This window comes from Peromyscus californicus, unplaced genomic scaffold (assembly GCF_007827085.1).
Source record: "Peromyscus californicus insignis strain IS unplaced genomic scaffold, ASM782708v3 Scaffold_10__1_contigs__length_136768540, whole genome shotgun sequence".
NCBI classification, from domain to species: Eukaryota; Metazoa; Chordata; class Mammalia; order Rodentia; family Cricetidae; genus Peromyscus; species Peromyscus californicus.
In genome coordinates this window covers 130359999-130373546 of record NW_026294391.1, presented here as the reverse complement: position 1 = coordinate 130373546, position 13548 = coordinate 130359999, and the positions used below count along the sequence as shown (strand labels likewise).

The 13548-nt window shown below is 41.9% G+C and overlaps 1 non-coding gene across 1 annotated transcript; it reads right to left on the bottom strand.

Annotated features, from left to right (window-relative positions):
• Positions 1–673: 673 nt before the first annotated feature.
• On the bottom strand, positions 674–796 carry LOC128118268 (U6atac minor spliceosomal RNA). The gene has a single exon (XR_008221088.1). It is a non-coding gene; the product is annotated as a U6atac minor spliceosomal RNA (small nuclear RNA).
• Positions 797–13548: the final 12752 nt, after the last annotated feature.

Below are 13548 nucleotides of genomic sequence, written 5' to 3'. Positions count from 1 at the left end.
TGGTTTCCTGGCCACTCCCCCAGCTACATGACCACACATGCGCAGTTCAATAGCCAAGCAAGGGGCCTTACGTCCTATGTAATCTGTGCACTGCATGATTGCGTTATTTGTGCACAGTGTGATCATGTAATCTGCACATGCATGGCATAGCTCCTTAAGCCCATATGCGCATGTGCAGGGGAATCCATAAGAAGCAGGACACAAGCTCCTCCCCTCTTCTTCTCTTTCTCCTCTCCGCCTTCTCTCTGCACGTGTCTTCCACAGGCCTGATCATGCTCTCTTCTGTCCCTCTCTTCTCCTAATAAAGCTCTGATAATGGGTTTTGTTGTGCCTTGTGGCCTTTCTGGCATGGTAACAACACCACTTAGTGAAAAGCATTGCGCTGCCACATTAAAACCAACAATTCCTCTCTTCCAGCCTCCTCCCCTCCCTTGTCACTTTCCTCCTCCCAGGCTCCCTCATTCCACTTCTATTTCATATGTAACCTATTGCCACCCTTTTCTCCTTCCCCATTCTCCCAAGAGTTCTTTTTCCTTCTCTTGTTTGACTTTTAGTATCATGGCATTTACCACACACACATATACACACATGTAAAAATTAAAATATACAAGTCACATATGAAAGAGAGTAGTGTTTATCTTTCAGAGTCTGGATTATTTGGCTTAATATAGTATCAAAGCAGTAATTAGCTATCACAAAGTAGGTGACCTGGTCTTAATCACACATATCTTGTTGGGTTTGTAGACCTCTTCCATCTTTGTCAGAGGTGGTACTCACCTTTTGTTTCATACAATATGGGTTTGCTATCCATGTGTTGGTATCTGCTTCCATCACTAAACCATAGGATACAAATCATCAAGGTCTTGTCCATTCATAACAAAATAACCAACTTTCCATTTTCCAAAAACATGTTCTCTATTTCCATCTGAGATTTCACCGGAATGGCTTCCAACATTCCATTCATTATATAATGTATATTCTCTGTGATAACAGGATTTAAATAAGTTTCTCTTTTGCTCTTTTTAACAAAATAATTTAAAATTTTGTCACTTTAAGAAAATAAACTTTTTCTAGCATATAACTCTTCTAGTTTCTACTCACCATCCAGTTCCAAAGCCAGTCTCTTTGTTTTATTTTTTTTTATTTGGTTGTTGTTGTTGTTGCTATTGTTTATGTGGGGTCTGGGGTTACGCAATAATGGGGGACAGACCATCCATGTCTATTAAACCAGAAGCAGAATTTATTCCAGAGGAAACAAAAACCAAAGAAAGAAAAGAAAATCACTGCAGGGCACAAAATCTTATCGGCTAGCTGAGAGCACAGCCAGTGTTCAGGATTCTGAGGATGTGGCAATGGAGGCAGGTTCTGGCCCCCTTTTTATAGTAAGGGGGAAAGCATCAGGAATAGGGTGCAACTAGATGTTTCGTCACGTAGAAACATCAGGCATGGGATGCATGCTAGAAATCATGTAGAAACATCTATTAAAAGTTAACTTTGTTCCAGGCAGTTGTTGGCTATAAGGGGCAAGGGGGTTAAAAGTTAACCCCTGGCTGTTGAAAGAGGAGCTGGCTGTAAGCAGAGAGCCATTGTTAGAAGTTAACCTTTAGAGCTGTTGAGTGTCAGCTTTTTTTTTCTATTTTTTTAGGTTTATAATTTTATATTTCTATATCCCCGGACACTTCAGTTTATACTATGTCAGCACCACATTCCTGGTAACAAAATCTGTCTTAAAATAGATTTCCATAGCAAAACACCAAACACTCAGTTAGGTCCAAAGCAGGTCCCAAAAATGGCATGACTGGTGACAGTGTCCTAAGACGCTAGCCTGGACTTAACCCAGACAGGACTCTGACTGGGTAAACAGAAGGATTGTTGTTGGGTAAACAGAAAACTAAATTCAGCATTCCTTAGGGATCTCTGGTGGGTTTCTGTTTACCAGAAAAGCTTCCATCTTCCTCCTCCATAGTCAACCACCCAGGGCATCTAGTTCCTGATTAACCCAAACAGCTTACAACAGATCAAAGACCCCATGCTAACCCTCAGGCTGATCTACCTTCATTCCACCCTCCACCCATCACTGCCTCCCCAATAAAATGAGCAAGGCTTTTCCTACTGGCTGCTGTCCTCTATTCTCTGAGGCAACCTGGCAGTTTGTTTCACAAATAAACTTTCTTTCTACCCATGAGTGTAGCTAGAGTTTTCCTGCCTGGCCCACAGTCAGGACAAATCTCTCTCACCTGCCAGTCCCACAGCTGCTCAGACCCAACCAAGTAAACACAGAGACTTATATTGCTTACAAACTGTATGGCCATGGCAGGCTTCTTGCTAACTGTTCTTACAGCTTAAATTAATCCATTTCTATAAATCTATACCTTGCCACGTGGCTCGTGGCTTACAGGCATCTTCACATGCTATTTCTCATCGTGGCAGGTGGCAGTGTCTCTCTGACTCAGCCTTCTACTTCCCAGCTTTATTCTCCTCCTTGTCCCACCTATACTTCCTGCCTGGCCACTGGCCAATCAGTGATTTATTTATTGACCAATCAGCAACACACTTGACATACAGACCATCCCACAGCACATGGGGCAGTCTAGTTCAGAGGATTCACTGTACCTTGATTACACATTGGATATTTTAAATACCAGAAATTTACTTTCATTTCTTCTAATTCTGGGTATTAGAAGTTTCTTGTCTACAGCTGATTGTATGAGTGTCTGGTGAGGGCTCTTTTCATGGCTTGTAACGATCACCTTGTTGTTATTAAGTACTCCTAGGAACTTCCCTTAGTACACATGCATAATGAACTCTCCAATGTCACTTCTTATAAAAGACACTAATATTATAGGATCCACGCCCCACATTTATAATCTCAATGTAACCTTAATTAGTTATTTAGAGGCCCCATTCTCCAACATAGTCTCATCAGAATTTAAGTCTTTTCAGGTGCACAAATATTACTCCATAGTAACAGTTTCTTAACCAGGACAAAAAAAAAAAAATCAATTAATGAGTAATTATTGATACATCGTGTTACATCAAAATTCAACATGCCTGTCTTTTTAAAACTATGGTTAATGGAGTTGAAAGACAAGGTAAAGAACAGGAGAAAATATTCTGATGCAGAGGCTCAGTCTATGCTGATAAACATCTGTAGCTACCCTTGTGGCTGTTCATAATAATTATGGTCTTAACAGAAGATAAGAAGGCACAAGAACAGAATAGCAACTTTGTGTGGGTCATGCATAGAGTAGATATTGCTTACTATGTTAAGTCTAATAAAATAATTATATACAGATATAGAAAACACATATATAAATATAGACACATAAATAAATTGTATGCACAAATCACAAAGATGTTTACATCTGTGTAAATGCAAATCAGTAGACTATAAAATGTTAGATAATTTTAAAATAAAAGTAAGACTCACCAAAATCTCCCCCAGCTTCTCAAAAACTACCATGGACACTGCAAATCAGTTCCTCATTTCACCCTGGAAGGCTCTGGCTAGCACTGTCATCCTGACTTCCCTTACACATCTGCCATCTCAGGAGACTCAGGCATTCTAAAGAGAGTGGACAGAAGTTCATGAAGGAAATAGACCAACAGAAAGATGCTAAGAGAGACCTTAGGCGTTGCCAGATAATTTCATTCTGTCCTTGCTGCCAGCGCTGATGGAACCTCAGACATGGTTCTGGACATGACAACCATTCAGTTCTGCCTGGCTGGTCAGAGTAATATGAAAGTCTAGTCTGTGGTCCCTGGAGGAGGTCTGCAGAGCAGAGAGCTCCCAGGCCCTGAAAAGGGTAAAAGCAGAACCACCCCAAATAGAGGGAATCTAAATAATCTAGCATTGTCATCAGACCTACACCAAATGTGGGCAAACTAGTCAGGAGAGTACTTCCTCCATCTACCTCAGAGGCTCCAGATCTTAGGGCCTTTGTTGTGAGAAATATGGAGAAGGCATGAACAAGATCTACCCTCTTCTAAGGTGCTGATGACAAACCAAAGTACCATTGCACCATAGTTCACTCTGGCAAGCCAATGAGTTTATTAGGCTTACTTAAAGACAGGATGGGTTAGAGATTCTGTGTAGGCAGGAACGTGGGTGCCCCTTAAAGCAGCCTTACTGGAAGGTCTGCATGTTGTGGGAATTCATTCCATTCAGCCAATAGCTTTGAGGTAACAAGCCTCAGGGCATGGTCTTGTCTGCTTATGTCACCACTAAAGAGCAGAAGGAGAAGGGTTGTGCCCTCTCTTGGGTGGTCGAGACCAGATCAAGCAGGGGAGTGGGAGAGCGGGGGAGCAGCTTGCAATTGGTTCCGATTGGCCTTGAGCAGAACGGCAGCAGGATCAGCAGCAGATCAGCAGTGCATCTCCGTTGTTTTGTATTAATGAGTCTGTATTCCCATTGCACCCCCTAACAAATTGAGATATGGACTTTTGTGGGCTCTCGTACCATCTGCAATCAGCATCGATGACTGGTTCCCCATGGCCACATAGATGGAGCCTCCTTTCCCTAGTCTTTTCCAGACTGTGTACTCTAGCACCTCCTACAAACCCACAGGCTGCACGCAATAAAGGTCTACTTGCACACAAATAGCTGGATACTCAGGTGAGGGTCCAGTGACCCTCCCCACCCTCTCATTCTATTGAGCCCAGAGGCTCAATCCTAGTTGATGCTTGCAAGTAGGCACAGCTGATCTGATGAGGATATTAGCTGTTTTAGTCAGAGGACAGTCCTCTACAAAACTCTTTCCTCCAGCTTGGCTCTTACATTCTTTTTTGTCAAGCTCTAAGGTATAGGGCAGCAGACATTACAGTCCCTAATAGTAGTACCCTGAGAGGAATGGGGCTCTTGGCAATAGAGGACAGAGGCTTCCTTAAGAAATATATCTGAGGCCAAGGTGTCTGCTCCAAGAGAGGAAGTGCAATAGAAAAATTACATGTGGGGACATCCTTCATGTTAGCCTCCAAATTTGGGGGAAAATTGGTAAATGAAAGATGAGATGCTTGCCACTTCTCATGACAGTAGGGAGAGGTGTTGGGGAAAGGTAAAGAGAGCCCAAGTTGGATCTGCATTAAATGAGCCCTTTCTGAAGCTCTAAAAACTGGAAGCTATGGGAGGGAGTCAGGTAGAAAAGAGGAAGAGAGAGAAACAGAGGCTACAAAAGATCACCACAGTGCCAACATTTGATTGAAAGAAAAAAAATCAGTGATCCAACAGGCCTATGGTACTCTTAACAATGGGTCAATGCAGAGACTCTGGTGATCAGGGACTATTCAGAACTGGGATGCTGGAATTAGGGAAACACTTTAAACAAGTAGTGAAGGAGCCTCTAATCACCCGTGTTGCGAGGATGTGGGACACAGGGACAGATGGGATCAGGTTGAGTGCTGTAGAGGCAGAGAAATTAAGCAGTATAACCACTCATCCTTCCTTGAGACACAAGCTGCATAACCTGAGGCAGTATGAGGGGAATCAGTCCCTGATGGAGTGGTTCATATGGGCCATTAGAGATAGGTGGTTACTATTGGTGGGGGTTCCCATGGATACCAGGGGCTAGAGGACAGTAGAGGAAGGAGAGGCACTACTGAGGGAACTTGGAATGAGAAGAGCAATAAATGGTGCCCAATTTACTAGGCTCGATAGAATTCTACTCATCTGAGAGCTAAAAGACAAGTTAATTCAGCAGGATCCTCGAGAGGACTCTCCTCTGACTAAAACAGCCACGATCCTCATCAGATCAGCTGTGCCTGCTTTCAGGCATCAATTAGGATTGAGCCTATGGGTTCCACAGAATGAGAGGGTGGGGAGGGTCACTGGCCCCTGTAGTGTGGATTCTAATTGCTCTTAATAATAAAAACCCAGATTCAGATATCAGGGTAGATGCTGAAAGACCAGAGAAGTAAAGGAGCAGCTAAAGTCACCTCTTGCCTCCATGACTCCTCAGACCAAAAAGGGCTGAGCTCCTGTCTCCTCCCACCTTAAATTACTGTCTCCACCTCCCTAGTGGTGGGATTAAAGGCATGAGCCTCCACCGAACCTGGCTCTGTTTCTCTTTTAGGCTGGATCAATCTCGTGTAGCCCAGGATGGCCTTGAACTCCTGATCTTCCTTCTTCCTCTTCCCAAGTGCTGGGATTAAAGTGTGTGCCACCACTGCCTGGTCTCTATGGTTAACTAGTGGCTAGCTCTGCACTCTGATCTCCAGGCAAGCTTTATTTGTTAGAGCACAAACAAAATATCACCACAAGATCCTAATTTGAGTATCCAGCCATTTGTGAGCAAGGCCATCTTTATTGCATGATCCCTGAGAGGAATGGGGATCTTGGCAATGGAGTACAGAGGCTTCTCAATCACTGATACATGTAGTGCGAAGTATATCTGAGGCCAAGGTGGCTGTCTCAAGAGAGAATTGCAATAGAAAAATTAGTATGGAGCTTTCATGGCTTTGCTGGGCCCTTAAGTGAGGCAGGATCTATATAATGTAGGAGAGGCTTTGTCAGATCTAAGTGACTTCCACAAGGGTGTACATTTTGTCCATAAAATAGAAGACTAACCTATAGATTAGAAAAAAAGTCAAAGAAGAAGAAGAGGTCTGTCTGGGTAACTTGAAGGCAAATGTGGCAAGATTTGTATCAAGCCTGAGTATGGTAAGGGGAAAACACTGACAGAAAGCCAAATTCTATGCTAATGAGCTTCTGGAAGACTTTTAAGTCTGAAAATCAATTAGTTCTTTTTTTATTATTTTTAAGAAATTTTCTATTCATTTTACATATGAACCACAGATCCCCTCTCTCCACCCTCCTCCCCCGTGCCCCAGACTTCCTCCCCAACCCACCCCCATTCCCACTTCCTCCAAGGCAAGGTCTCCCATGGGGAGTCAGCAGAGCCTGGTACATCCAGTTGAGGCATGTCCAAGCCCTTCCCCCTGCACCAAGGCTGCACCATAGGCACTGGGCTCCAAAAAGACGGCTCATGCACTAGGGATGGCTCCTGATCCCACTGCCTGGGGCCTCCAGACAATTCAAGCTAAACAACTGTCTCTCCTATCCATAGGGCCTAGTCCAGTACCATGGGGGCTCCACAGCTATTGGTCCACAGTTCATGAGTTTCCACTAGTTTGGCTGGCTGTCTCTGTACATTTTCCCATAATGTCAATGTCCCTTGCTCATAGAATCCCTCCTCTCTCATCATCTGGACTGCTGGAGCTCAGCCTGGTGCCTGGCCGTGGATCTCTGCAACTGCTTCCATCAGTTACTGGATGAAGGCTCTATGATGACAGTTAGGGTATTCACTAATTTGATTACCAGAGTAGGCCAGTTCAGGCACCCTCTCAACTATTGAATTAGTTCAAAGAAAATATCTATCATAAAACAATATAGGTGAAGACGATCAAGCCTGTCCCGGAGTATGTCATTATACTTCCTGAGACTAAGCAGATTATAGTTCCCTCTAGCAAAAAGTTATGCTAGGAGTGGAGATGGTTGACAAGCCGGGGTATCTCTCAGCATCTGTGTGTGGTGAACAGAAAGTCAATAGATGCAGGTAAAGCCACAGTCCTAAAGCAGAGCCTCTTGAACCCAAGGAACCAGCCTAAGCAGCAAATGAAAATAGGGCCTCATTTCCTTTCAGCCTTTGGTGGAGCAGCATGGGCCAGCCCCACCAAGTTCATCAGGGTGGAGAAATGCAGGGAAGCTCCATACTGGGTACCTACTTTCCACTGTAGCTGCTTAGCCACCTCCTACCAGACACTTGCTGATAATACTCTACCCATATATCAAAAACTCATTGTTACACAACTGTCACATACGTGTAGAAGGCCAGGTCAGTCCCATGCAGGCTCCCTGGTTGTCAGTTCAGTCTCTGTGAGCCCCTATGAGCCCTGGTTAGTTGATTCTGTGCGTTTTCTTGCAGTGTCCTTGGCCCCTCTGGCTTCCACAATCTTTTCTCTCCCTCTTCTGCTAAGAGTGGGAGCAGGGTCTGTCTCTGACTCTTACTGGCTTTGTGACCCTACTCCTCATACTGGGTCACCTTGCCCAGACTTTATACATGTGGAGCTGCTTAGTCTTTCTGCATCTTGATATGCCATATTTTGTTGATACTCACAGGGGGTCTGTCCTTTTCTGAACACAAATGGAGGAGGAGTGGACTGGGGGTGGGAACAGAGGGAGGGTGGGGGGAGGAGGACTTGGAGGAAAGGAGGGAGGGGAAACTGCGGTCAGGATGTAAAATGAATTAATAAACAAAAACAAAAACAAAAAACCTCATTGTTGACCCAGGGTGAACTATGGTGGAATCACACTATGATTTGTTGTTGGGACCTTATGAAGAGGGGGTAAACATTTTTTTGAATTTCCCTTGGGAAGGGATTCTCACAGCTGCATCTTTTCTGAGGTTCATGGAGCATACAGACATGCAGAGAGAGAGAGAGAGAGAGAGAGAGAGAGAGAGAGAGAGAGAGAGAGAGAGAGAGAGAGAGAGAGAGAGAGAGAGAGAGAGAGAACCGGCTATGTGGGGAAACATGGAGATGAATTAAGGATAGGTTAAAGCCCTAACCCAGAAAGAGTTACCCCCAATAGTGCAGCCCTGCCCACAAAGGAAATAGACTTGTAGGAAGGCATTCTGCTCACTTCTACTTCAAAGGACTCTGGGATTAAGCCTTGTCTTGGAATCTGCAAAGCAATCAGTGTCTGGCTCAGTGAGTGGAAATGGTAATATCCTGAGTGTGGGCTGCGGAAGTCCCACTACACAGACCCCAAGCAATCCAGCAGTGTCTTCTTTGTCAGTCCTGTACCATGAGGGATATTTCTCAGGCAAGACACCCTCATCCTAAGCTTTCTAAATTCTTCCCACTCCTTTTGGACTGAGAGTACCCTGGATAGGATCTAGCAATATCCCTGCTGAGCCCAGACAAGCACTGTGCAGAGGTGATAAGTGATTACTGATTTCTGCATCCAGGTCTGAGAGAGATTATGGGTTTTCCTACATAGAACATTGCCTCAGCAGAGGGAATGACCTGGGTCCTGTACAGTGAGGGTGAAAAATGGAGGACAGTGGAGGTAGAGGGGGGTGCACTTGAGATCACAGGGGAGCCTCCACCCTCCCATCTAAATATAGGGGCACCCAATGTCAGATCACTAAAATATTTAAATGAAATATAAATAGGCCTAACAAGGTAGGCTCTAGTGTAATACTAGTAGAGGAAGTTTGTGTGTGTGTGTGTGTGTGTGTGTGTGTGTGTGTGTGTGTGTGTGTATGTATGTGTGTATTTGAATGAGTTCATGTGCAAGAGCCCAAGGAGGGAAAAAGAGGACATCAGCTCTCCTAGAATTGGAATTGCAGATGTTTATGAGCTGCCATGTAGGTTACATTTATCCTAGGGTCTCTTTTGTCTGGAGGAAAAATGTACCTTTCCAAACCTGAAACTAGTTCCAAGCCTCTTAGGTCATCTTCCTCATGTCTAGCCATACTTAGTGATGGCCTGCCTTTGGGTGATGTAGACACGAGAGTGCAATGTGGGTAGTAGCACCCTTTGATCAGGATACTGCCAAAGGCATCATAAAGTGACTCCAGGTTTCCTGAGACAGGGGTATCACAACATATCCAGCCAACCACCTCATAAATGTCCTGGTTAGACAAGTGATATATCAGCATGTGAACCTTTTGCTCCACAGTTATCATGCAAAAGACATCATTGCCCTTTACTGTTTAATGTGATATACCAAAGTTTAAGCATAAGCCATGGAATGCTTCCACGTCTTAACACTCTTCAAGTCTGGCAATATCACAGGAATGTAATGGCTAAGCAATACAAGGCTCCTGGTCAGAACCCATAGACCACATGTCCTTGCACTTGTCAAAACATAGTTAATTCAAGGATGGTGAACAATGATTGAGCTACAGATATGTGCTTCTTTTGACCACCACACAAACAAAGGGTAGCATGAACTCTTCTAAAGACCCTCCTAACAAAGCTGGTCATGCTGTTGGCCAAGAGATAAAATGATAGATGTGTGGGGCGTTTACCCACCAACCCCCACAGTTCCCCAGAGTTTTCTTGAGTGCGAGCAGCAGGAAATATTAGATAGAAGGATTTGTTGTGGAGAATCTTGCGGAGATAAACAGTTAGAAAATAAAGGATAGCCTCAAGAGGGCCTGGAACCTTTTCCAATGGGCCCCGACTGTCTCCGCCCCAGGGTTTTTATAGAGATGCCAAGGGGTGGAGCAAAAGACCTCCTCCCCCAGCACAGCCAAGTGCAGACCATCTCAGACACCTGCACTCAGGCCCGTGGTCTAATCATCCTCTATGCGGACCTGCTGGGTGAAGCCACAAGGAACCTGAGAACGGGCTCCCACAGGTCCCCCTTTCTTAATATATAAAAAATAACTATTAATGGCTTACAGCAATCTCCATAGCTGTTACACCTCCCAATATGGGAGTAGAGGATGATAAAGATGGCCTTTCTCTTTTGAATTAGGTCCAAGGCGACTACAGCAGTCTTAGCTGCCTCAAGCCTCTTTCTAAACCAAAAACTCTTAAGGGGACTACAAACTTAAAGAATTCCTTAGTTTCATCATTACCATTAACAGGTTAACATAAATATTGCTATACATAGCCACAATTCTCTCAATTTTACAACTCAAAGCAACTCTTAACAGAACCATTTGAATTAGCATATATGGTGCTATATATAGTTAACAATTTTCTCCGTCTTACAACTTTACTCAATCATTTGAATTTTCTTGCTAACAGAACACAGGAAAATCTTCGATGTATTCACATCAAACTTAAATATTTCCTTAACTCCACAAAACTAGGGTGCATTAATATCAATAGGTTAAACATAATTTCTGCAGACATAATTCAACCTTAATTCCACTCATAGCTCCTCCTTTTCTTTATAATTTAAAACAAAATCTCAAACCTAGTTAGAGGAACCCAAACTCATACAATTCCTACAAACCCATATTGAAAAGCAATCTTCTCAATCTAACCATTAATACTTTGAAAACTTTTAGCAAAACATCCAAAAGCAGTTCCTTAATAAAACTCTTTACACTGTAAAAGTAGTCTCTTAATATACCCCATTTGTATTTCTTACTAACAAAACATGACATTAATCCACTCAATTTTTGAAATTAAATAGACTAAGGAATATTAATTCTCCCTTTTATAATTTTTTAAGCAAAATCTCAAGCCTAGTATAAAACCCAAACTTCTGTTTAAACAGTTCCATTTGTAACACAAAACCAGTTCCATAAGTAATTCCATTTTTACATAAACAGTTCCACAAAACAATTCATGAATCACCAGTTAATAAAGCATATATGCATACACAAAACTGCATCTTGATTCTAGGTAGAAATAATAAACTTCTTCATTTAAACAGTTCCATTTTTAACCCAATTCCAGAGAACAGTTCCTAGGTTATTACTATAAGTAAACTCAAAATTGTCCCATTGCAATGAAATCTCTATTGTTCATTTCATTTCTTAAATCCCAAAATTCAAATTCTGGCACAAGCCTTCCAAATATGAAGAAATCCATAACCAAAATCTTTGTAGTTTTATCTCATTTTAAGTTCAAAAAGTTTAAACAAGAAATAAATTCTGGTATCAGGCTTTCACTTCAAAATATGAAGAGACGTTTTACAACCAAAAAGTTTTGCAGTTAACAATTTTAGTTCAAACAAGCGTCTCTGCAACTTTTTTCCTCAAGCCAGAGACCTTTTTAGTTATAGTAATATTTTAAACTGCACCGTTTTTGATGTTAGCTCAGGTTTTTCTGTATTGCGTTGATTTTCCACGGATCTCAGCTGCAGATGCCTTGTGCTGGTTCTGGCATCCACCATTCTTAGCTTCTTAGCGGCTTCTGGAACTTTTGAAAACCGCTCAGACTGCCTGCTTTGCAGTCTGCTAGGACACTAACTTCTGTATCTCAGGTTTTTTCACCATAAACATTAAGCATAGATTCACACTTAACATTTACACTTTTTAAACTCACACATAACATTTTTTGCAAAGCATTTAGACTCACATTCAACATTTACATGTTTTTACAAACTCATAACATTAACATCTTCTTATTTATACTCCTTAAGGAAACTATAGAGCTACTTTAGCAAATATATTTCTTATTACTTCTTATATATTTCTTATATTCATTCCATCTTATTCTTATTTAAACTTACATTTACAACTAGCATCTTTACTTCTTACAAGCTTATTACTACATGTCTTAAGACTGCCTTAGATACTTCTTGCAAGCTTATATTCTTAAAGGAACTCTATAGATCTATTTTACAAACTTATATAGGGCTACCATTAGCATATATTTAACTTAGCAAACACCTAAAAATTTCTTAACACAGATCTAACAAGAGAATTTTTACAAACTCACATATCTTATTTTCATCTTTTTCTATTTCTTACTCTTAATTATTATCACTATCTCTATTAGAAAGATTCTCTTAACTAGACAGGAAGTACGTACATCATTTCTAAAGTTTAGAGTTTATCGTAAACTTTGTTATAAAGCACTGGGATTTAGTGAGTGTTGTTATAGAATTGTGATAGTTGTTGTTAGGGGACTGTAACCTTCCCGGGATGACGCCACACTCCAAAGTTGCCAGTTCTCTCAGCCGTTCCGGACAAGCAGAGGCAGGCAGTTTTTAACTAGAGGCTGTCCCTTCACCCAATCATAATAGCTCCCCTAAGTGCTTCAGTTCAGACAAATGTGTCTATTACAGCAGTACTTTTGGTTTGTTCTACGGAAAAACTTCACTTCACACTGAGGGTGAAATTACCGTATTTAGCTGCTGTAAAGCTCTTCGCCAAAACTGCACAGCTATTAGGTGATATAAAGTATTTTTCTAAAGGAGCTAGTAAAGCCACAAGTGGCACAGCTCCGAACTGTATTTAGTATTTTCACTTCATTAGCTTTAACTCCTGATGTTATTAGCAGCTGTAATATTTAGCATTGATTTCTTATAAGGAACTTTCAGGAGAAGCAACTCTTTTGTAAGACAGCTAGATTTTCTGAAGTTTGTTTCCCATCATCTATAAAGCAGTCATTTCTTTTTGAATGCCTGTTTCTTATCCCCTTAATTAGATTTGCAAAGGAATCACTCGTTGCAGGCTGTTTGTTCAAGAGGTAAATAATTTTTAATTTCACATAAGTTCCTTCATATCTTAGACAACGTTCAGTGTATAAACTGCTCTCTCTTGCTTTCTGAAGGATTTTAAAGTGGCTTGTTTGCTCTTAAAGGTAGCTTTTTGTCTTCCAACTACTGTAAAAACTTTGCACAGCTATTAGGGTAAATAAGGCATTTTACCAACGGAGCCCTAAACCGTGAAGCACCTAGTTCCATATCCTTTCAATTTTTCCAGTGGAACTGACACTTAAACTCTTAGAAGATTTTCCTCCTTATTCTTTTAAAGGCTGTATTTTAAGTTTACCAGGAACGTATTTTCGAGCTGACAAAAGTGTTTCAGGGCAATGTCGCCATCTTTAGCAGAAAAACTACCTTCCCCAGAATGCATT